A 23,028-nucleotide genomic window follows, 5' to 3' on the forward strand; every position below is an offset into this window, starting at 1 on the left:
GAGAGGCTTGTGGAAAGCCGGTGGTGGCAGTTGAGGCTCTGAGGATTTTTCCTGAGAGGCTGTTTTGTTTGGCGTGTGTGGTTCTAAAAATAAAGTTAGTTTCTTTTGACAAGTGGCTCCTGATTGTGCCCAGCCAGACTGCGGCAGATCCTGAATTCAGTGTCTGCATATAGAAAGCTATTAATAATTAATTAATATTTAAATTGGAACAAAGCTGAAATTTTTTTTAAATTAAAGAATATCTTTCTAGTTATTTACATTTTTCTGATAAATTTACTATATTTTTCTTCATTTACCTCATGAGCTCATTCTTTTTCTCTGTTCTCTATTTTACCTACCTAATTTTCCCATTTTTATCTTTGCACCTGGAATTACCATTGCATCCAGAATACCCTGGACAGGAAAGAAATTGCTCCCCAAAAGGATGTCAGTGTATTGTTACAAGGGAGTGACTGATGTTCCAAAAAGAATAAAATTTTATCATAGTCCATATGTTTAGTCATTTCTAAAATACTATTAAAACAAACAGTAGAAAGTCTTTTTCTGATTATATAGTTTGGATTGCATTATTTTCCTTTTAAACTCATTCATTTGTGAGTTTTAAAGAAATGTTTGTATTTTGTTTTTCTAAAAGTAAAAGTAACAAAGGAAGCAATCAGCACACTAAAGACATAACCTAAGGAACAGGATAGTGTATTTGCAAACTATATATATGATAAGGCATTAATATCCAAAATAAGTAAGTAACTCAAACAACTCAATAACCAGTAAATGATTTTAAAATGGACAAAGGACATAAATAAACATTTCTAAAAGAAGCCATAAAAATAGTCAAAAGATAAATAAAAAATGCCCAACATCAATAATCATCAGGAGAATGTAAATTAAAACTACAGTGAGCTGTCATCTTCCAGGTGGAAGTGTTGGTGGGAGTGTAAAGAAAAAGGATCCATTGTATATTGTGAATGAGATTGTAAATAGTATAACCATTATGGAAAACAACTAGAGGTTGTTTTCCAAAGGATATGAAAGTAGTATGTGGAAGAGGTATCTGCATTCCAATGTTCACTGCAACATCAGTCTCAACAGTCAAGATATGAAAGCAACGTAAGTGTCCATAAGGAGATGAATGGATAAAGAAAATGTGATAAATATATACACTTTAATACAATTGAGCTTTAAAAAGAAGGAAATATAGTCATTTAAAATGCTTTTTCAAACATGAATGAGTAGGACATTACAGTAAGTGAAATAAGACAGGCACAGAAAGACAAATACTGCATGATCTCACTCATATATGAAATCCAAAAATGTTGAACTCAGAAATACGGAGTAAGAAGGAAACGTTGATCAAAGAAAACATAATTTCTGTTAGGAGAAAAAAATTCAAATTATATATTGTATATCATGATGATTATAGTTAATGTTATATACTTGAAGACTGCTGAGAATTCAAGTCTCACCACACAAATGGTATGTGAGATAATGCATATACTAAAACATTGTTTTTTACATCATAACTACATAATGTTTTTACTTGTCAGTTACATAAATTTAATTTTAACAAACTTAAAGCAAAAGTAATTTCAGGATATACTAAGGTAAGATTTTCAAAGAATAGAAAGTTTCTGTAATTAAGTGTAGATAAATTTTAATTTCACCAAGTACATTTAAACATTTTCAGACTTCCTAGAATTCCCTGAGGTATAAATAAAATGGTTTGTCTTCCTTAGCTCCCATTATGTTACCATCCAATCTTCTAGATAGACACATTTTAGGATTTTTTTCCCTCATGAAACAAACAAATTCTTTGTTCTAAATGTAAGAACTTTTAAATACTAATATTATGGAGTGTTGAAATTTGAAAACAGTTTTCCTAGATCAACAGATTAGACAAATTCAGTATAATTTTCAGGATTTATATAGAGGTCATCCTTATTTGTTAAAGATACTTTTCCACTCTTTCCTATTTCTTTTTTTCTAATTTTTTTTTAGTTGTAGATGGACATAATATCGTTATTTTTATTTAATGTAGTGCTGAGGATTGAACCCAGGGCCTCACGCTTTTGAGGCAAGCACTCTATCACTGAGCTACAACCCAGCCCTCATTTTCTTATTCCTCATATTACTTTAAAGTTAATACAGCATGACATAGAAAATTCTTAATTTGGTCCCAAATCTACTTTTTTAGTCCAAACTTCCAAACTTCTCACCTCTCTTCCTAACTGTTCTTACCTTTTTCCCTATGCACATAGCTTCTTCTATCCTCTTAATAATTTGCTCTTTTAAACATTCTGTGTGCTGCCACACTTAGTGCCTTTGTTTACAATAGTTATCCTGCTGTTGTCTTACCATGGCCAGGTTTTGTTTTGTTCTAATGATTTTGTTTTGTTCTACTCTGTAGTTGAGGACATGTTTATCCTCTAATACAGAATCAACAGATCTTTTCCTAGTGCGCCCTTAATATTTCCTCACATAAGCATACACTCACCATATGGTGTCACAATTAGGTTTTGCTTTGTTTTCCTGGATGAGGAAAGGGGATATATTTTCTTTCTTTCTGTGCTTAACTTATATCAAGTACTAAATAAATGTTTACAGAATTGATTAGACTATGAATAGAGTTAGAGAAACTACATTATCAACTGTACACAGGACATACACATAACAAAAACAGCAATGAGAGGTTCTTTAAAAAGATGTGTACTAAATTTTCCTTGATTCACTACTTGATTTCCTATATGTTTGGATATTTTTGTTAATATATATATATATATATTCTTTTAGTTGTAGGTGGACACAATACCTTTATTTCATTTATTTATATGGGGTGCTGAGGATCTAACCCTGTGCCTTATATATGGTAGGTGAGTGCTGTACTGCTGAGTCACAATCCCAGCTCCTATGTTTGGATATTTTTAATGCTTGTTTTTATAGTAGCACTGAGGAAACAAAATTTTGCCCTATATTCTGCAAGAAAGTTGAATGCAGTTTTAATAGAGAATTTTTAGGCCAAAAAGAAAAAGGACTAAACCAATGACAATGACTTATCAGAAGTAGTTTTAGATCTTAGTACTTGAAATGATAATTTGAATGATTATTACAGGATATTATAGAAATGTTAATGCTCTATACTTTGTTATAATTACAACTGATGATTATACTTAGTTTGAAACAGTATAAACTACATTTCTTTCCTTTTAAAGTTGTTTTCCATTGTGTATGTATACTGCATTTTCTTTATTTGTTCATCTGCCGGTAGGCACTTAGGTTGCTTTCATATCTTGACTGCTGTAGATACCCAGAATCTGGAATGTAGGCAATAATTAGCCTCATAAGTGGATCTGTTTGAAAAGTATAAAATGATAGTTCCCTTCCCAAAGAAAGCTGCAGTTGTGTTAAGACTATACTTACTTGTTTTTAATAGTGTCTGAACTGAAACAGGTGCCTTACTTGCTTTGTTCTGCAGAAACAGCTTTATAGATTTAAGTACTGAGTGTATGGTACACAGTGGCACTATTAACAAATCAGAATGAGTCCAAGGGAAAACTCATCTAGGATCCACACACCTAAATGCAGTTAGTAAACAGAGACACTAAGTCTCGTTAAGCATAATTAAACCTAATATTGACTGTGAACGGTTACTTACCTTAAACTTCTCTGTAGAGAGTGTAGAAAGGGATTAACCCAGCAGATTGGGACATTAATTACTACCTATTTCACATTAAAGTTACTATCAAGAATGGCTATATTCATAAATGAAACATAGGAGGAATTGAGAGTCTGAAAATATGTAAATTTATTTTATAAGATGAAAAAAAAATTTAGACAAAAATGTGAGCTGTGAGTGGTACTAGCCTCAACAAAATGGAACTCTGGTTCATTACAACAAAAAATAGGCTAAAATAATTACAGAGATATATCTTTGTCTTCTAAGGGATTGAACCTGTTTCACAAGCCACTTCAGCTCAGCTGAGTACACTCCTTTCCGTGCACAGCTTCTACCACTTTCTGAAAGTAATATGGGATTTGAGAGAGGATGCAGAGACTTTGGAGAAGCATAATTTCTTTCCTTTTTTCTCCCAGTCATTAATAGCCCTTTATTTATGAAATTGATTATAATGATTGTATAAATGTTGTTTGGTTTGTCAGCCAGAAGCACAGTGCTGTTTTTTATTCAATCAAAATGGTCCCGTAACTGGTCTCCTGCTACTACTTAATAATCTCCTTCTTGGGTGCAATCTAAAGAGTATGTTGTGAAGGATATAAAAATGTCAGCTAAATTTAAGATCCACTGTTAAGTTTTTATATTGTATCCTGCCCCAAGGGGGAAGGCCAGGATCTAGAAGATAAGAATTTAAAGAGAAAAGCAAAGTAATGACAGTACCTACATCTACTAGCCTCACAATTTTCTTCCAACTCTATCAGGCTGTTTTCAGTGAATGTAGGCTGTTATCTATGACTTGTTTGATATTTCCTTTCCAATAATAAACCGTATACTCAGTCTGGACTGTCTTATTACTTCCACCAAGGTGGCCTTTTAATTTTGGGGGACTAAATCACAAATACAATCTTGCATATGTTTAAGGCATTAAACCAAACAGAGATCAAACTTCTGGGGCACCCAGGTCTTAGTGCTAATCTGATAAATTTTATTTTTCAAATGATCATGAGAAAGCACCAGGGTAGTATTATAATTGTGTATATGAAGAAGGGAGCCTAGAAAATAAGCCTGGAACACATATTCAGTTTTTCTAATGAATGCATAGTTTAATTTTATATTAAAACTCTTACTTTTTTTCTTCGGAATTTAAGGCTAGTTTCACAGCTTATGATTTGAACTAATGCAACCAAAATAGTTAATGGACAAAAAAAAAAAATCTATCCTTCACTTCCCCCATTGAACAAAAATTCTCAAACTGGTTGGATGACAGAGGATGAACAAAAACAGTCAGAGTAAGAGTATTCTATCCTCTGTTCTCCTAACAATCGTGACATTACAAAATAACCATAACAATGGCATTCTTATTAATCAGACATATTTATACAGAATTAGTGTTGGCTTCTGCTCTATATTACCTTTAGTTTTACATGAACTTTTATTATCTGTGCATATCAAAAGAGACATGGTGAATGAACAAAGAAACCCTGTTATGAGACAAGTATTATTTGACATTTTGGGAAGCTCTTATTATAGGGTTTCCTCTTAAGTGAGAACAACGGGAAGGTTGTCATTAGTTGCACTATTAAAGACACTCTGGATTTTTAAAAACAGAAATGGAGCCCACTTTTTTCCTTGAAGAAGATTCATCAATTAGAACAATTACAGTAATCCAAGACTTATAACGCAGACTTGTCCTCCTGAACTGCTTGTTTTATGGTGCAAAAGGATGGCCTCATACGCTATCTCTTAAGGTAATTGTTTTTCTGTTGGTTTCCAGAACTAGATAGCTGTGTGGTTTGCTTATTCCTTTCAAAGTTGAATAATATTTTTAGACTTCTGGTAAATATTTGATTACACCAAAATGCAGGAATCTTACAAGGTCTACAACCCTACTGCAAACCAGATGCCTTTTATTTTTTTTTTTGTTTTAAAAGAGAACAGCTAAGGGAAGTTCCATTGAGTTCTTCTTCCCAGGTTTATGAGAAATCTGGCTAGAAATTATGGTAAAAAAAGTGTGACCATGGATAATATTGAATTTCTTATTATAAATGCTGGCCTTATACTTTCAGAAATTGACCAATATCACATATTGGTCAGTCAATCAATTTTGTTTGGTATCCTCTAAGATGACAGGCATTAGTGTAGACTGTTGTCTAAGAGCAAAAGATACTAGAATACAGTTTGACCACAGAAAATTTAGCTGCTTTTAATTTTTAAGGTGCCAATAGAGTGATGATAATTGCAGAATTTTTTTGTACCCCTATTTTAATCTTCTCAAGTTTTATGTTAAAAGATACACAGTTTGATGGTTAAATAAAAACAAATAAATCCTCCAAAAAGACTTCCAGGATTGGAATTAAGCACATAAAAGCAAGCTACATTTTCAATGAGTCATGAAAAATCATTAAACTTCTGATCAACCATCCATTCCTGAAGAGCAATAAGAAAGAACAAAACTGTTTTGTACCTTGAAATACATAAATTGAAAATTTTTTGAAATTATTTATTTGCTTATTTGTCTTTAATTTCTAATTTTTTATTGCTGTACACATTTTTAATTGGACATTAGATAGGTAAAGTAATTTTATTTGGGGTCTTTATCCTATCTTTAAATAGGTGGACACTAATAATCTATTTTAAATTGGGGAGAAAATCATCCTGTTCTAAAGTCAGAAGATTCCTTGACTTTGAATCCTGTATCTTCTTATTTTAGGACATTAATTAAACCATTTAAGAAAAGTTCATTCCATATACTATTTGCTACTTAAAACGTACTTGTCCAAATAACACTAAAATCTTGACTCCTCTGTCAGATTATGAACTATGGGAACAGGAAATATATCTTCATATCCTTTTTAGAGCTTTAGATATTACCTGTATTCAACGTATTTTTTAAGGTAATTCTTCTTAAATGTGGACAAGCTGCAGTAAGTGAGAAGAGTCATCACATTGGAAAGTAATTCAGTAGAATTTCTTACATCAGAATTTGATTCATCTTCATTTTCAGGTAAATAAATGTACCTGTGACTCACAAATCACTTGATACCTCAACAGTCAATTATGTATGTACTACCTATGACCTTGGATTTATATAATGTCTTTAGTAACAAATCTATCCTTTCATTCACTTAAAAACATTCATAAGTGCTTACTATGTGGCAAGCCTAAAAATATACAAATAAAAATATAGGATATCTAATCTCAAGAAACTACAAGGCTGCAGGGATCTCAAACCATGAGATTTTATAAGTATTAATACCTTAACAAATGCCTAAAAAGAAGTTACTATGGGAACATTGATTCTACTTTGGGAATTAAGAAAGTATTCAGAAGAGAATATAATGGTTTAAGGAAACTGGAAGAGGAGTCAGAGTTCAATAGGTACAAGGGTGTTAGGAAAATGGTTGCACTGGAAAAGAAAGTTCTAGGAAAAGTTAAAAATGTATGTTAAGGCCTAGAGTAATATGAAATCCTGACTTATTCAGAAATGGCATGTAGTTATCACTATGGCTGCTGAGTCAGGCAGAAGTGAGAAGTAAGACTGAATTACTATGGTTGGTCATATTACAAAAGGCCATAAATCCTATGCTAACAAGCTTGGATTTTATGCCATCACTCTTGGTGAGCATCAGAGGATGCATTTAGAATGATAATTCAATAGTTTGAAAATATAATCTACATTACATAATGATCAAATAGATGTAGAAGATGATGACAGAATCATGAATGACTCAGCTGGTGAGTTTTAGTGTTATCCATACAGACAGAAAATGCTATTAGCTACTACATCTCTCTTTTTCCTTTATGCATTCAAATGTCTCCAAGGAGGTATTTATACTCTATTTTCATTTCCACCCCCAATGCATTCACCAGTTTACCCCTTTCTATATCCAAGAACTCATTGAGACCTCATGGAGCATTTGACCTTGCAGACTTCTCCATTTTGAAATGTGTTCTTTTTTTCATAGCATCAAGCTTTACTGATTTTCTTACTATATATTTGACATTTCTTCAGTATGTCCTTAGCAGTCATTTTCCCTGGTATCCATTAAACATTGGACATTCTCAAGGTAGAGCCAAAATACTTATGATGCCTAGTGTTTTAGATATCTTTAAAGCCACAACACATGGAGATATTTATAGGAAATATACTATAATTATTGTTTTTAAGCTATGTTTCAGAGGTTATATTTAAATACATAGTCTTATGTTCTGTTTCACTAGTGATATATAATACTCAACACATGCCCACAGGGGAACTCTATGGTGCCATTGGTTATGATTTGTAAAGCTATAAAGTTTCTGTGATGTTTTTGTATTATTAATCTTCCTTGAATCTCAGTTTCTTAATCTGTAGTACATGGAGAGCCTTTCCCACTTTTTACGTTTCCATGATGCTGTGCTTTGATGTTTTTCTATCTGAAGAGATAGTGCTTACTAAAATCCAAAGGATGTTCACATGACACTTTAAATTCCATAGTTAAACATTAATAAAGAACTTATTTATCTTTTACACCTTTACTCTTGGTATTTTATTTTCTATATCTAACACAGTTTCATGCTTATTAAAATATATTCTATGTCTCAAAAATTTTGGTCATATTTACTATGCAATTAAAACATTTTGAAAATCTGAATATTTTATGTATCTTTGTTACTGCATTTACAGATGCTTATTTAGTTTCACAAGAAACAGATGTGAGAGGCTTCATTTATCAAGTAGGCATAAGCTTCTCAGGGATATTCAACAAAAAATAAATGAGTATTTTACACATATTCCCATTGTTTGCCTTTGGTTAAAAAGACTTTTTCTAAACCCCACCCCTTTTTGTGGTTTGGTCACAGTGCCAGTCTTTCATTATTTCATGAAAATGGCCGTTTTAAAAGACAGGTTAGCCATCTAGGGCACAGTTTTACATTTGATCAATGCCCACTTGATGCTAATGATTCATATGCATTTAGCTTATTAATAAAGTACTTTTGTATTTGTCACTGTTTTTAATCTAGAACCTATCATTTTGTACACTTTAAAATATGTATGAAGCATGGGAAATTCCTTAATGTTTTTGTTTTACATGGGCGTGTGTGTGCGCATGCGCACTTGCATATTGTTTTCATTTATAATTTAGTAAAACTAATGCTTGAATTTCCCTACTTGTTACTAGCTGATTTATCCACGTTGTCAAACAAAAACAATAACATCAAAAAATAGAAGAAAAAAAAAACATTTACTATCAGTGTCCCTTGCAAATTGGTCTTTATTAATTTTTCTTCTTTCTTTATTTAATTTACCTGTATCTAACAGCTTTTCTTTCTTCCTTTGGATAAATTTAACTGAATTTTTACAACGTGCATCCCCACCTCTTCCACAGTTATGTGGCCTTTCTTTCCTCATTTAAAGAATCTGCATTTAAAAAATGGTCTTTTCTCTTGTGTTTGTTTCTTCATTTTTAGTATTTAAACATACTGTATGATATACTCTATTCCTTTTTCTTCCTTCCTTCATGTCTATTTTTAAAAATCTTTACATTTTATTCAGTAAATATGTTTGAAATTTACCTTAAATAATCTGTGTGATTACATGTCTTAAAAACTCATCTTCAAGGTTTGCTTGTCCATCTTTGTCATTAGGGATTACTAGAAAAGTGAGAAATCAGTTTCTCTTAGAGGAGTTCTGGCATGAAAATAGCTGACTAATTCAGAGTATTATAAATTTTAAGTTTTAATCATCTGAAATCTTGGTTATATATAAATTTTCCCAAGCTATCCAGGAATGAGTGAGTTTACATGTGAAAAAAAATGTAAGTACAGTGTTAACAATTTTAGGTAATTTATCAGTTCAGGCTATTCTCTCAGTATCATCAAAATATCTATTATTTTAAACTTGAGAGAGAGTTTTTGAAATCCATAAGAAACTCTTCTGCTCTGAGTGAAGTATATTACCCCATTCAAGTGCAGGTGTAAATATTGTGGTCCAATAAAAAGTTACCAGCTAATTTTGTCTACATTTAGGAATTCACATATCATTCTCTCCCTGCCCCCTTGCCACACACACACACACATACACACACACACACACTCTTCCCAGATTCTATGGATGAAGATGGTAGATAATGTACTGTGAACCTGTGAAATAATTATTGCTGTCACACAAAATAAGTCACACCAATTAAGAAATCTCTGGACTTTAACAAAATATTAAGAAATAAATTCTTTAGACTAGAAATTGGGGATTCTTCTTATTGGATCTTATCTCTAGAACAGAGGATCTAATGTAAATACTCAATCAACATAAATTGATGGTAAAAATTCCTAAAGCTTTTCTTTGAAGTGGGAGTTTTTTTCAAGTAAATGTTTTTGTAGCTTTAAGGAAAACCTCCCTCCTAAAATTCTGTGTATTGAAAAGCAGATAATTGTGTGAAGACACTCAAAGATGAGTCCATTTTTAGTACTTGTGTGGGGGGTGATATGCATGAACTCCATTAATAGCAATGTATGTTGTGTACTTTTGATTTCATTTGCCAATGAATTTAGTATCAGATTGATGGGTGCTAGGAAAGAAGACAATTTGCAGAACAAGTAGTTAGAGCAGTGTACTCATGTCAGATGAGGGCCTAGGAAGCTGACCTCCATTTCAACTTGTAAGACAATCTCTGGATACAAAAGGATACTTGGAAACATTTGCCTCTCATAGGTAGTAACCTTTTATCTATGGACTGATATTCTCTTTAGAAGGTGATTTCATTCTTTCCTACATAGCATTTAAAATGTGTCGTTGTCACAGTGGGCAGGAAGCACTACAGGAATTGAGTGATGGCGGTAAAAGATGACATTCTGTCCTGAAATGAATGGTGGATTCATTAGAAAGAAGACTTGACTAGCCCTAGAGTCCATAATATTCCTGTGGAGAAACTATTAGAGTGGTTAGAGAGATGTCCTTTTTGACATTAGTTTTCAAACATTTTCATAAAAATATACAAAGAGAAATACATTTAAAGCATGACAGTACTCATATAGTCATATATAATTGAAACAAATAATTTCATAAGATAATATTTACCCTAAGGGTGTTGCACATGCACATTTTCTATTCTACCCACTTTAATTTCATTCTACCCCAGATCACTCAATCTTTTTTTTCTTCATTTGTTCTAATTAGTTATACATGACAGCAGAATTCATTTCAGTTCATTGTACACATATAGAACACAGCTTTTCATTTCTTTGGTAGTATAAGATGCAGAGTTATACCATATGTGCAGTCATACACATGTACCTAGGGTAATGATGTCCATCTAAATCCACCATCTTTCCCACCCTCTGTCCCCTCTCTTCCTCTCCCTTTTTGCCCATTCCAAAGTTCCTCCATTCTACCTATGCTTCCCCCTCATGGATCAGCATCCACTTATCAGAGAGAACATTTGGCCTTTGGTTTTGTGGGATTGGCTTACTTCACTTAGCATGATACTTTCCAACTCCATTAATTTACCTGGTTATCTATAAGTTGGATAATTTTTTAATCTATCCCAACAATCTCTGTATTTAATTGGTATGCTCAGACAATTTGCATTTAAAGTTGTTATTGCTATGTTTGAATTTACGTTTACAATTTTATATTTTTGTTTTCTGTTTGTGCCTTCTGTTTTTCATTCTATTTACCATTTCATGCTTTGTTTTAATGTATTTGAATATTTTTTATTATTCCATTTAAATTTATCTATTATGCTTTTGACTCTTTCTCTTTGTATAGATTTTTTGCCTTAGGAGTTGTTCTAAAGTTGAAATATATGTACCTAACTTTTTATAGTGTTCACTATAAATATTTTATCACTTTAAGTAGAATACACATTTTTTTATCACTTTAAGTAGAATACACAAATTTCATCACCATGTAGGTCCTTTTTCCATCCCAATTTTACATTAGAGTTGTTTTCTATGTTGTATCTATATACATTGAAAACCCCATTAGATCATGCTATAATTTTTTATTTTAAATTGTCAAAACATTTTAAAGAACTCAAGAAAAGATTTTTTTTATGTTTACTCATGTGATATTTTTATTATATTATTTTTTTATTATGTTATTTTATTCCTTTTGCTCTTTCCTTATTCTTTTTTTTTAAAATTTTTTATTGTGGGTTGTTCAAAACATTACAAATTTCTTGACATATCATATTCCACACTTTGATTCAAGTGGGTTATGAACTCCCACCTTCACCCCATACACAGATTGCAGAATCACATCAGTTACACATCCATTGATTTACATATTGCCATACTAGTATCTGTTGTGCTCCGCTGCCTTTCCCATCCTCCACCATCCCACTTCCCCACCTCTCCCCTCCCCTCCCCTCCTCTCTCTCTACCCCCTCCACTGTATAACCCTGAGGGTCTCCTTCCATTACCATGCAATTTCCCTTCTCTCTCCCTTTCCCTCCCACCTCTCATCCCTGTTAAATGTTAATCTTCTTCTCCTGCTCTTCGTCCCTACTCTGTTCTTAGTTACTCTCCTTATATCAAAGAAGACATTTGGCATTTGTTTTTTAGGGATTGGCTAGCTTCACTTAGCATAATCTGCTCTAATGCCATCCATTTCCCTGTAAATTCTATGATTTTGTCATTTTTTAATGCAGAGTAATACTCCATTGTGTATAAATGCCACATTTTTTTTATCCATTCGTCTATTGAAGGGCATCTAGGTTGGTTCCACAGTCTTGCTATTGTGAATTGTGCTGCTATGAACATCGATGTAGCAGTGTCCCTGTAGCATGCTCTTTTTAGGTCTTTAGGGAATAGACCAAGAAGGGGAATAGCTGGGTCAAATGGTGGCTCCATTCCCAGCTTTCCAAGAAATCTCCATACTGCTTTCCAAATTGGCTGCACCAATTTGCAGTCCCACCAGCAATGTACAAGTGTACCCTTTTCCCCACATCCTCGCCAGCACTTGTTGTTGTTTGACTTCATAATGGCTGCCAATCTTACTGGAGTGAGATGGTATCTTAGGGTGGTTTTGATTTGCATTTCTCTGACAGCTAGAGATGGTGAGCATTTTTTCATGTACTTGTTGATTGACTGTATGTCCTCCTCTGAGAAGTGTCTGTTCAGGTCCTTGGCCCATTTGTTGATTGGGTTGTTTGTTCTCTTATTGTCTAATTTTTTGAGTTCTTTGTATACTCTGGATATTAGGGCTCTATCTGAAGTGTGAGGAGTAAAGATTTGTTCCCAGGGTGTAGGCTCCCTATTTACCTCTCTTATTGTTTCTTTTGCTGAGAAAAAACTTTTTAGTTTGAGTAAGTCCCATTTGTTGATTCTAGTTATTAACTTTTGTGCTATGGGTGTCCTATTGAGGAATTTGGAGCCCGACCCCACAGTATGTAGATCGTAGCCAACTTTTTCTTCTATCAGACGGCGTGTCTCTGATTTGATATCAAGCTCCTTGATCCATTTTGAATTAACTTTTGTGCATGGCGAGAGAAAGGGATTCAGTTTCATTTTGTTGCATATGGATTTCCAGTTTTCCCAGCACCATTTGTTGAAGATGCTATCCTTCCTCCATTGCATGCTTTTAGCCCCTTTATCAAATATAAGATAGTTGTAGTTTTGTGGATTGGTTTCTGTGTCCTCTATTCTGTACCATTGGTCCACCCGCCTGTTTTGGTACCAGTACCATGCTGTTTTTGTTACTATTGCTCTGTAGTATAGTTTGAAGTCTGGTATCGCTATACCGCCTGATTCACACTTCCTGCTTAGCATTGTTTTTGCTATTCTGGGTCTTTTATTTTTCCATATGAATTTCATGATTGCTTTCTCTATTTCTACAAGAAATGCCGTTGGGATTTTGATTGGCATTGCATTAAACCTATAGAGAACTTTTGGTAATATCGCCATTTTGATGATGTTAGTTCTGCCTATCCATGAACAGGGTATATTTTTCCATCTTCTAAGATCTTCTTCTATTTCTCTCTTTAGGGTTCTGTAGTTTTCATTGTATAAGTCTTTCACCTCTTTTGTTAGGTTGATTCCCAAGTATTTTATTTTTTTTGAAGATATTGTGAATGGAGTGGTTGTCCTCATTTCCATTTCAGAGGATTTGTCGCTGATATACAGGAATGCCTTTGATTTATGCGTGTTGATTTTATATCCTGCCACTTTGCTGAATTCATTTATTAGCTCTAATAGTTTCTTTGTAGAGCCTTTTGGGTCTGCTAGGTATAGAATCATATCATCTGCAAATAGTGATAATTTAAGTTCTTCTTTTCCTATTTTGATGCCTTTAATTTCTTTCGTCTGTCTAATTGCTCTGGCCAGTGTTTCGAGAACTATGTTGAACAGAAGTGGAGAGAGAGGGCATCCCTGTCTTGTTCCAGATTTTAGAGGGAATGCCTTCAGTTTTTCTCCATTCAGAATGATGCTAGCCTGAGGCTTAGCATAGATTGCTTTTACAATATTGAGGTATGTTCCTGTTATCCCTAGTTTTTCTAGAGTTTTGAACATAAAGGGATGCTGTACTTTGTCGAATGCTTTTTCCGCATCTATCGAGATGATCATATGGTTCTTATTTTTAAGTCTATTGATGTGGTGAATAACATTTATTGATTTCCGTATATTGAACCAGCCTTGCATCCCAGGGATGAATCCTACTTGATCATGGTGTACAATTTTTTTGATATGTTTTTGTATCCGATTCGCCAGAATTTTATTGAGGATTTTTGCATCTAGGTTCATTAGAGATATTGGTCTGTAGTTTTCTTTCTTTGAAGTGTCTTTGTCTGGTTTAGGTATCAGGGTGATGTTGGCCTCGTAGAATGAATTTGGAAGTTCTCCCTCTTTTTCTATTTCCTGAAGTAGCTTGAAAAGTATTGGTATTAGTTCCTCTTTAAAGGTTTTGTAAAACTCTGCTGTATACCCATCCGGTCCTGGGCTTTTCTTAGTTGGTAGTCTTTTGATGGTTTCTTCTATTTCCTCAATTGATATTGGTCTGTTTAGGTTGTCTATATCCTCCTGACTCAATCTGGGCAGATCATATGACTTAAGAAATTTATCTATGCCTTCACTATCTTCTAATTTATTGGAGTATAAGGATTCAAAATAGTTTTTGATTATCTTCTGTATTTCTGAAGTGTCTGTTGTGATATTGCCTTTTTCATCCCGTATGCTAGTAATTTGAGTTCTCTCTCTTCTTCTCTTCGCTAGCATCGCTAAGGGTCTGTCGATTTTGTTTATTTTTTCAAAGAACCAACTTTTAGTTTTGTCAATTTTTTCAATTGTTTCTTTTGTTTCGATTTCATTAATTTCAGCTCTGATTTTAATTATTTCTTGCCTTCTACTTCTTTTGCTGTTGTTTTGCTCTTCTTTTTCAAGGATTTTGAGATGAAGTATGAGATCATTTATTTGTTGGTTTTTTCTTTTTTTAAGGAATGAACTCCAAGCAATGAATTTTCCTCTTAGAACTGCTTTCAATGTGTCCCATAGATTCCGATATGTTGTGTCTGTGTTTTCATTTATCTCTAAGAATTTTTTAATTTCCTCCTTGATGTCTTCTATAACCCATTGATCATTCAGTAACCTATTGTTCATTCTCCAAGTGATGTATGCTTTTTCCTTCCTTCTTTTATCGTTGATTTTCAGTTTCATTCCATTATGATCAGATAAGATGCATGGTATTATCTCTACTCCTTTATATTGTCTAAGAGTTGCCCTGTGACATAATATATGATCTATTTTTGAGAAGGATCCATGTGCTGCTGAGAAAAAAGTGTAACTGCTTGATGTTGGGTGGTATACTCTATATATGTCAATTAGGTCTAGGTTATTAATAGTGTTATTGAGTTCTATAGTTTCCTTATTCAACTTTTGTTTGGAAGATCTGTCCAGTGGCGAGAGAGGTGTGTTGAAGTCTCCCATGATTATGGTATGGTGGTCTATTAGACTCTTGAACTTGAGAAGAGTTTGTTTGACGAACATAGCTGCACCATTGTTTGGGGCATAAATATTTATGATTGTTATGTCTTGTTGGTGTATGGTTCCCTTAAGCAGTATGTAGTGTCCCTCTTTATCCCTTTTGATTAACTTTGGCTTGAAATCTATTTTATTTGATATGAGTATGGACACTCCTGCTTGTTTCCGAAGTCCATATGAGTGATATGATTTTTCCCAACCTTTCACCTTCAGCCTATGTATGTCTTTTCCTATCAAATGCGTCTCCTGTAGGCAGCATATTGTTGGGTCTTGTTTTGTGATCCATTCTACTAGCCTGTGTCTCTTAATTGGTGAGTTTAAGCCATTAACATTTAGGGTTATTATTGAGATATGGGTTGTTCTTCCAGCCATATTTGTTTATTTCTGTTACTAAACATGGTTTGTTTTCCTCTTTGATTATTTTCCCCCCCTTTACTGTCCTACCTCCCACTGTTGGTTTTCATTGTTATTTTCCATTTCCTCTTCCTGTAATGCTTTGGCGAGGATGTTTTGAAGAGATGGTTTTCTAGCTGCGAATTCTTTAAACTTTTGTTTATCGTGGAAGGTTTTAATTTCATCTTCCATCCTGAAGCTTAATTTCGCTGGATACACAATTCTTGGTTGGAACCCATTTTCTTTCAGTGTTTGAAATATGTTATTCCAGGATCTTCTAGCTTTCAGAGTCTGTGTTGAAAGATCAGCTGTTATCCTGATTGGCTTACCCCTAAATGTAATCTGCTTCCTTTCTCTTGTAGCTTTTAAAATTCTCTCCTTATTCTGTATGTTGGGCATCTTCATTATAATGTGTCTAGGTGTGGATCTCTTATGATTTTGCACATTCGGCGTCCTGTAGGCTTCTAGGATTTGGGATTCTGTCTCATTCTTCAAGTCTGGGAAGTTTTCTCGTATTATTTCATTGAATAGACTGCTCATTCCTTTGGTTTGGAGCTCTGTACCTTCCTGTATCCCAATGACTCTTAAGTTTGGTCTCTTAATGTTATCCCATATTTCTTGGATGTTCTGCTCATGGTTTCTTAACAGTCTTGCTGAGCTGTCTATGTTCTTTTCCAGTTGAAATACTTTGTCTTCATTGTCTGATGTTCTATCTTCTAAGTGTTCTACTCTGCTGGTAGTATTCTCCATTGAGTTTTTAAGTTGGTTTATTGCTTCCTGCATTTCTAGGATTTCTGTTTGTTTGTTTTTTATAACCTCTATCTCCCTGTATAGTTGATCCTTTGCTTCCTGGATTTGTTTGCGTAATTCATTGTCGAAGTGATCTTTCATTGTCTGATTTTGCTGTTTAATGTCTTCCTTGATACTCCAGATCATCTGAAGCATGTATATCCTGAATTCTTTATCTGACATTCCATCTGCTGCAGCTGTTACCTCTTCTAAAGTTGCGTTGACCTGCATTGCTTGTGGTCCTTTCTTTCCTTGTCTTTTCATACTGCTTGCGTATCTTTCCTGCAGGTGCGGGCGGCGGCTCTGCTCTCTCCTTATTCCAATTGGGGTGTCGTGGCTACCACGCCGGCAGGTCACTGGGCCTGTTCTGGGCGCTGGCGGCGGCTCTGTTCTGCCCCTACTCCAATTGGGGTGACGAGTGTACCACGCCGGCAGGCCACCGGGCCTGATCCGCCGGTCGGTTGCAGGTTTGCCTACCCTGCAGGCGCGGGCGGCGGCTCTACTCTGCCCCTACTCCAAATGGGGTGACGTGTCTGTCGTACCGGCAGGCCACTGGGCCTGTCCCGCTGGTCGGTCGCAGATCTGCCCACCTTTCGGGCACGGGTGGAGGCTCTGCTCTGCCCCTACTCCAATTGGGGTGTCGTGACTACCCCGCCTGCAGGACGCTGGGCCTGTTCCTGGCACGGGCGGCGACTCTGCTCTGCCCCTACTCCAATTAGGGTGGTGTGTGTACCACGCCGGCAGGCTCCTGGGCCTGATCCGCCGGTCTGTTGTAGGTCTGCCTACCTTGGAGGCGCGGGCGGCGGATCTGCCCTGCCCCTCCTACCACGCCTGCGGACCCCTGGGCCTGATCTGCAGGTTGGTCACAGGTCTGCTCACCCTGCGGGCACGGGTGGCGGTTCCGCTCCGCCCCCACTCCAATTGGGGTCACGTGACCACCACACCGGCAGGGCCTGATCCGGGCGTGGGAGAAGGATCTGCTCTGCCCCTACTCCAGTTGGGGTGACGTGTGTACCACACTGGCAGGCCACTGGGCCTGACCCGCCAGGCTGTCACAGGTCTGTTTACCTTGCAAGCGCGAACGGCGGCTCTGCCCTGCCCCTCCTACCACGCCCATGTACCACTGGGTCGCGGGTCTGCCCACCTTGCGGGTGCGGGTGGCGGCTCCGCTCCGCCCCCTCTCCAATTGGGGTCACGCGGTCACCACGCTGGCGAGCCGCTGGGCCTGCTCCGGGCGCTGGCGGCGGCCCGGCTCCTCCCCTCTGGCTCGACGACAAATTGAGGAGACTCGGGTGTCTGTGCCTCACCCCCCCTACCAGGAGACCAACTGTTTCTGTCGCCGCTGGTATTGATGAAGTTCTCTCCTCCGCCGCTTTCTGATGACATCAGATCTCTGCCATGTTGGTATCCTATGCGAATGGCAGCATTTCGTTCCCCTTGCCGGGCAACCAAAGCAACGGGTGAGTCCTGACCGGCCCTCAGCAGGACCCGGACCGAGAAGCAGTTTCCACGGGCTCCTAGCCCCGGGCCAGGGAAGTTCCGGGAGCCGGAACTCGGCCGCTCCGTGCTCGGTGTAAGCTCCGATAAGAGTAGGCTCCAAGAAGCAGTCCCCGCGGGCTCAGTTCCGGGAGCCGGAATTCGGCCGCTTAGTGCTTGGTGTATGCTCTGATAGGAGCAGGGTCCAAGAAGCAGCCTCCGCAGGCTCCGCAGCCCTGGGCCAGGGCGGTTCCGGGACGGTTCCGGGAGCCGGAACTCGGCCGCCCCGCGCTCGATGTTTGCTCCGATAAGATCAGGTTCTAAGAAGCACCCAGGCACTGAACCCTAGCAATCTGTCTGCAAGCCGCAGGCGAATTGCAGCCTGAAATTACCTGTTCTATGGCTGAATGAGCTGCGGTCAGTCGAAAACAGGTATGGTGACGTCAGCTTTCCAACATGGTGGCTGCTGGCCTCCTCTGTGGTCTGACCAGTGTGGAGAACCGAGATGGACCGCTTCCTTCCCCCGTCTCGAACCCAGAATTCAGCCCTGAGTACTGTGCTTGCACGGCTGGCAGAAACTGCAGCGCTGTATCCCTGCGTCGCTATCTCCTCTTTCCTTATTCTTAATGTTTAATGAAACCTCAAGTTCTGTGAAACCTTTTTTTGTAGTCAAGGTTTATACTTTTATTTTTTTTTTGCTTTGTATTTTTTATTGATATTTTTAAAAAATAAAAGACAGCAGCATGCAGTACAATTCTTATTACACATATATAGTATAACTTTTCATATTTCTGGTTGTATATAAAGTATGTTGACACCAATTCATGTCTTCATACATGTACTTTGGATTATGATGTCCATCACATTCCACCATCCTTACTAATCCCCTGCCCCCTCCCTTTCCCTCCCATCTCTCGCCCCACGTTAGCCAATCCCCCCCCCAAAAAAAATGCTGAATGTTTTTTTCTGATATAAGGAGGCTGACTCATAGTGGGGTAGGGAGGGAGAGCATGGGAGGAATAGATGAAGTTTAAGTTTCCTTGTGGTTTCTTTTTCCTTCTGTCTGGAGAACTTCCTTTAGCAAATCTTTTAAGGGAGGTCTCCTGGCAACAGATTTTCTTCATTCTCCTTCATCTGACAATGTCTTTATTTCTCTTTATTTTATCCATATTTTTTCTTCATTTTTTTTTCATTTGTTATATATGATAGCAGAATGCATTACAATTCATTTTATACATAAAGAGCACAATTTTTCATATCTGGTTGTACACAAATAGAGTTACAGCATTTGTGTCTTCATACATGTACTTAGGGCAATGATGTCCATCTCATTCCACCATCTTTCCTACTCCCATCCCCCCACCCTTCCCACTCTCCCCTTTTCCCATTTGCTCTATCTAGAGTTCATCTAATCCTTCCATGCCCCACTCCCACCACATTATGAATCAGCAGCCTTAAATCAGAGAAAACATTAGGTTTGGGGGGATTGACTAACTTCACTTAGCATTATATTCTCCAACTCCATTTATTTACCTGCAAATGCCATGATTTTATCCTCTTTTAATGCTGAATAATATTTCATTACGTATATAGACCACATTTTCTTTATCCATTAATCTTCTGAAGGGCATCTAGATTGGTTCCACAGTTTAGCTATTATGAATTGTGCTGCTATAAACATTGATATAGCTGTGTCACTATAGTATGCTGATTTAAAGTCCTTTGAGTTAGACCAAGGAGTGGGAAAACTGGGTCAAATGGTGGTCCCATTACCAGTTTTCCAAGGATTCTCCATACTGCTTTCCATATTGGCTGCACCAATTTGCAATACCACCAGAATTGCATGAGTGTGCCTTTTTCCCCACATCCTCACCTACACTTATTGTTTGTATTCTTAATAACTGCCATTCTCACTGGAGTGAGATGAAATCTTAGAGTTGATTTGCATTTCTCTAATTGCTAGAGATGTTGAACATTTTTTCATATACTTGTTGATTGATTGTATATCCTCTTCTGAGAAGTGTCTTTTCAGGTCCTTGGCCTATTTATTGATTGGGTTATTATTATTTTTTTTTGGTGTTCAGATTTTTGAGTTCTTTATATACCCTAGAGAGTAGTGCTCTATCTGATGTGTGAGGGGTAAAAATTTGCTCCTAAGATGTAGACTCTCTATTTACCTCACAGATTGTTTCTTTTGCTGAGAAGAAACTTTTTAGTTTGAATCCACCCCATTTATTGATTCTTGATTTTAATTCTTATGCTATAGGAGTCTTATTAGGGAAGTTGGGACCTAATCTGACATGATGAAGATTAGGGCCTACTTTTTCTTCTACTAGATGGTTTAATTCCTAGGTTCTTATTCCACTTTGAGTTGAGTTTTGTGCAGGGTAAGAGATAAGGATTTAATTTCATATTGTTGCATATGGATTTCCAAATTTTCCAGCACCATTTGTTGAAAAGGCTCTCTTTTCTCCAATGTATGTTTTTGGCACCTTTGTCTAATAAAAGATAATTGTAATTTTGTGGGTTAGTATCTGTGTTCTCTATTCTGTACCATTGGTCTATAAGTCTATTTTAGTGCTGATACCATGATGTTTTTTTTTTTTTTTTTTTTTTTACTATTGCACTGTAGTATAATTTAAGGTCTGGTATAGTGATGCCACCTGCTTCACTCTTCTTGCTAAGGATTTCTTTAGCTATTCTGGGTCTCTTATTTTTCCAGATGAATTTCATGACTGACTTTTCTATTTCTATTGGGAATGACATTGGGATTTTGATTGGTATTGCATTAAATCTCTATAGTGCTTTTGGAAGTATGGTCATTTTGATAACATTAATTCTGCCTATCCACAAACAAGGTAGATTTTTCTATCTTCTAAGGTCTTATTTAATTTCTTTCTTTAGCATTCTGTAGTTTTTGTTGTAGAGGTCTTTCACTTCTTTCATTAAGTTAATTCCCAAGTACTTTACTTTTTTTTTTAGGCTATTGTAAATGGAGTAGTTTTCCTTATTTCCCTTTCAAAGGAGTTGTTATTGTTATACAGGAATGCCCTGATTTATGGGTGTTGATTTTGTATTCTGCTACTTTGCTGAATTCATTTACTAGTTCTAGAAGTTTTCTGATGGAAATTTTGGGGTCTTTTAGGTATATAATCATATCATTGGCAAATAGTGCTAATTTGAGTTCTTCTTTACCTATCTGTATCCCTTTAATTTCTTTCATCAGTCTTAATTTCTCTGGTCAATGTTTCAAGAACTATGTTAAACAGAAGTGGTGAAAGAGGGCATTCCTGTCTTGTTCCAGTTTTTAGAGGAAATGCTTTCAATTTTTCTCCATTTAGAATGATGTTGGCTGGGACTTAGCGTAGATAGCTTTTATGATGTTGACATATGTTCCTGTTATCCCTAGTTTTTCTAGTGTTCTGAACATAAAGGGGTGCTGTATTTTGTCAAATGTTTTTTTCTGCATCTATTGAGATGATCATGTGATTCTTATCTTTAAATCTATTGATGAGATGAATTACATTTATTGATTTCTGTATGTTGAACCAACCTTTCATCTCTGGGATGAACCCCACTTGATCCGGGTGTACTGTTTTTTGATATGCTTTTGCATTTGATTTGCCAGAATTCTATGGAGAATTTTGCATTTATGTTCATTAGAGATATTGGTCTGAAGTTTTCTTTCTTTGATGTATCTTTGCCTGGTTTTGGAATCAGAGTGATATTGGCCTCATAGAATGAGTTTGGAAGTGTTCTTTCTTTTTTTATTTCCTGAAATAAATTGAAGAGTATTCATATCAGTTCTTTTTTAAAGGTCTTATAGAACTGGGCTGTGTATTCATCAGGTCCTGGGCTTTTCTTGATTGGTAGGCTTCTGATGGTGTCTTCTATTTCATCACTTGAAATTGATGTGTTTAAATTGTGTATATTATCCTGATTCAATGTGGGCAAATCATATGACTCTAGAAATTTATCAATGTCTTTGATATTTTCTATTTTATTAGAGTACAAGTTTTCAAAATAATTTCTGATTATCTTCTGTATTTCTGTAGTATCTGTTGTGATATTTCCCTTTTCATCAGATATGTTAGTAATTTGAGTTTTCTCTCTCCTTCTCTTCCTTAGTATGGCTAAGGGTTTGCCAATTTTATTTAATTTTTCAAAGAACCAACTTTTTGTTTAGTCAATTTTTTTAATTGTTTCTTTTGTTTCAATTTCATTGATTTTAGCTCTGATTTTAATTATTTCCTGTCTTCTACTGTTTTTGGTGTTGATTTGTTCTTCTTTTTCTAGGGTTTTGATATGTAATGTTAAGTCATTTATTTTTTTGACTTTTTCTTCTTTTAAGGAATGAACTCCATGCAATGAACATTCCTCTTAGTACTGCCTTCAGAGTGTCCCAGAGATTTCAATATGTTTTATTTGTGTTCTTATTCACCTCTAAGATATTTTTAATCTCCTCCTTGATGTCTTTTGCCAACCCATTGTTCATTCAGTAGCATATTCTTTAATCTCCAGGGGTTGGAATAGCTTTTATTTTTTATTTTATCATTGGTTTCTAATTTTATTCCATTATGATCTGATAGAATGCAGGGTAGTATCTCTACTTTTTATATTGCTAAGAATTGCTTTGTGGCATAATATATGGTCCATTTTAGAGAAGGATACATGTGCTGCTGAGAAGAAAGTGCATTCACTAGTTGAAGGATGATATATTTTATATATATATATATATATATATATAT

General features: G+C 36.0%; 1 protein-coding gene and 1 long non-coding RNA gene across 17 annotated transcripts in view; one reads left to right on the forward strand and one right to left on the reverse strand.

Moving 5' to 3' along the window:
- Positions 1-23,028, forward strand: part of Zbtb20 (zinc finger and BTB domain containing 20) — an 809,739-nt gene that overhangs the window by 174,206 nt on the left and 612,505 nt on the right. The window lies entirely within an intron of this gene.
- On the reverse strand, positions 11,038-19,863 carry LOC125617019. Its single transcript, XR_007347878.1, has 2 exons — positions 19,814-19,863; positions 11,038-11,153 (listed from the first exon to the last, which is right to left on the reverse strand). It is a non-coding gene; the product is annotated as an uncharacterized LOC125617019 (long non-coding RNA).

This window comes from Marmota marmota, unplaced genomic scaffold (genome assembly GCF_001458135.2).
Source record: "Marmota marmota marmota unplaced genomic scaffold, marMar, whole genome shotgun sequence".
NCBI lineage: Eukaryota > Metazoa > Chordata > Mammalia > Rodentia > Sciuridae > Marmota > Marmota marmota.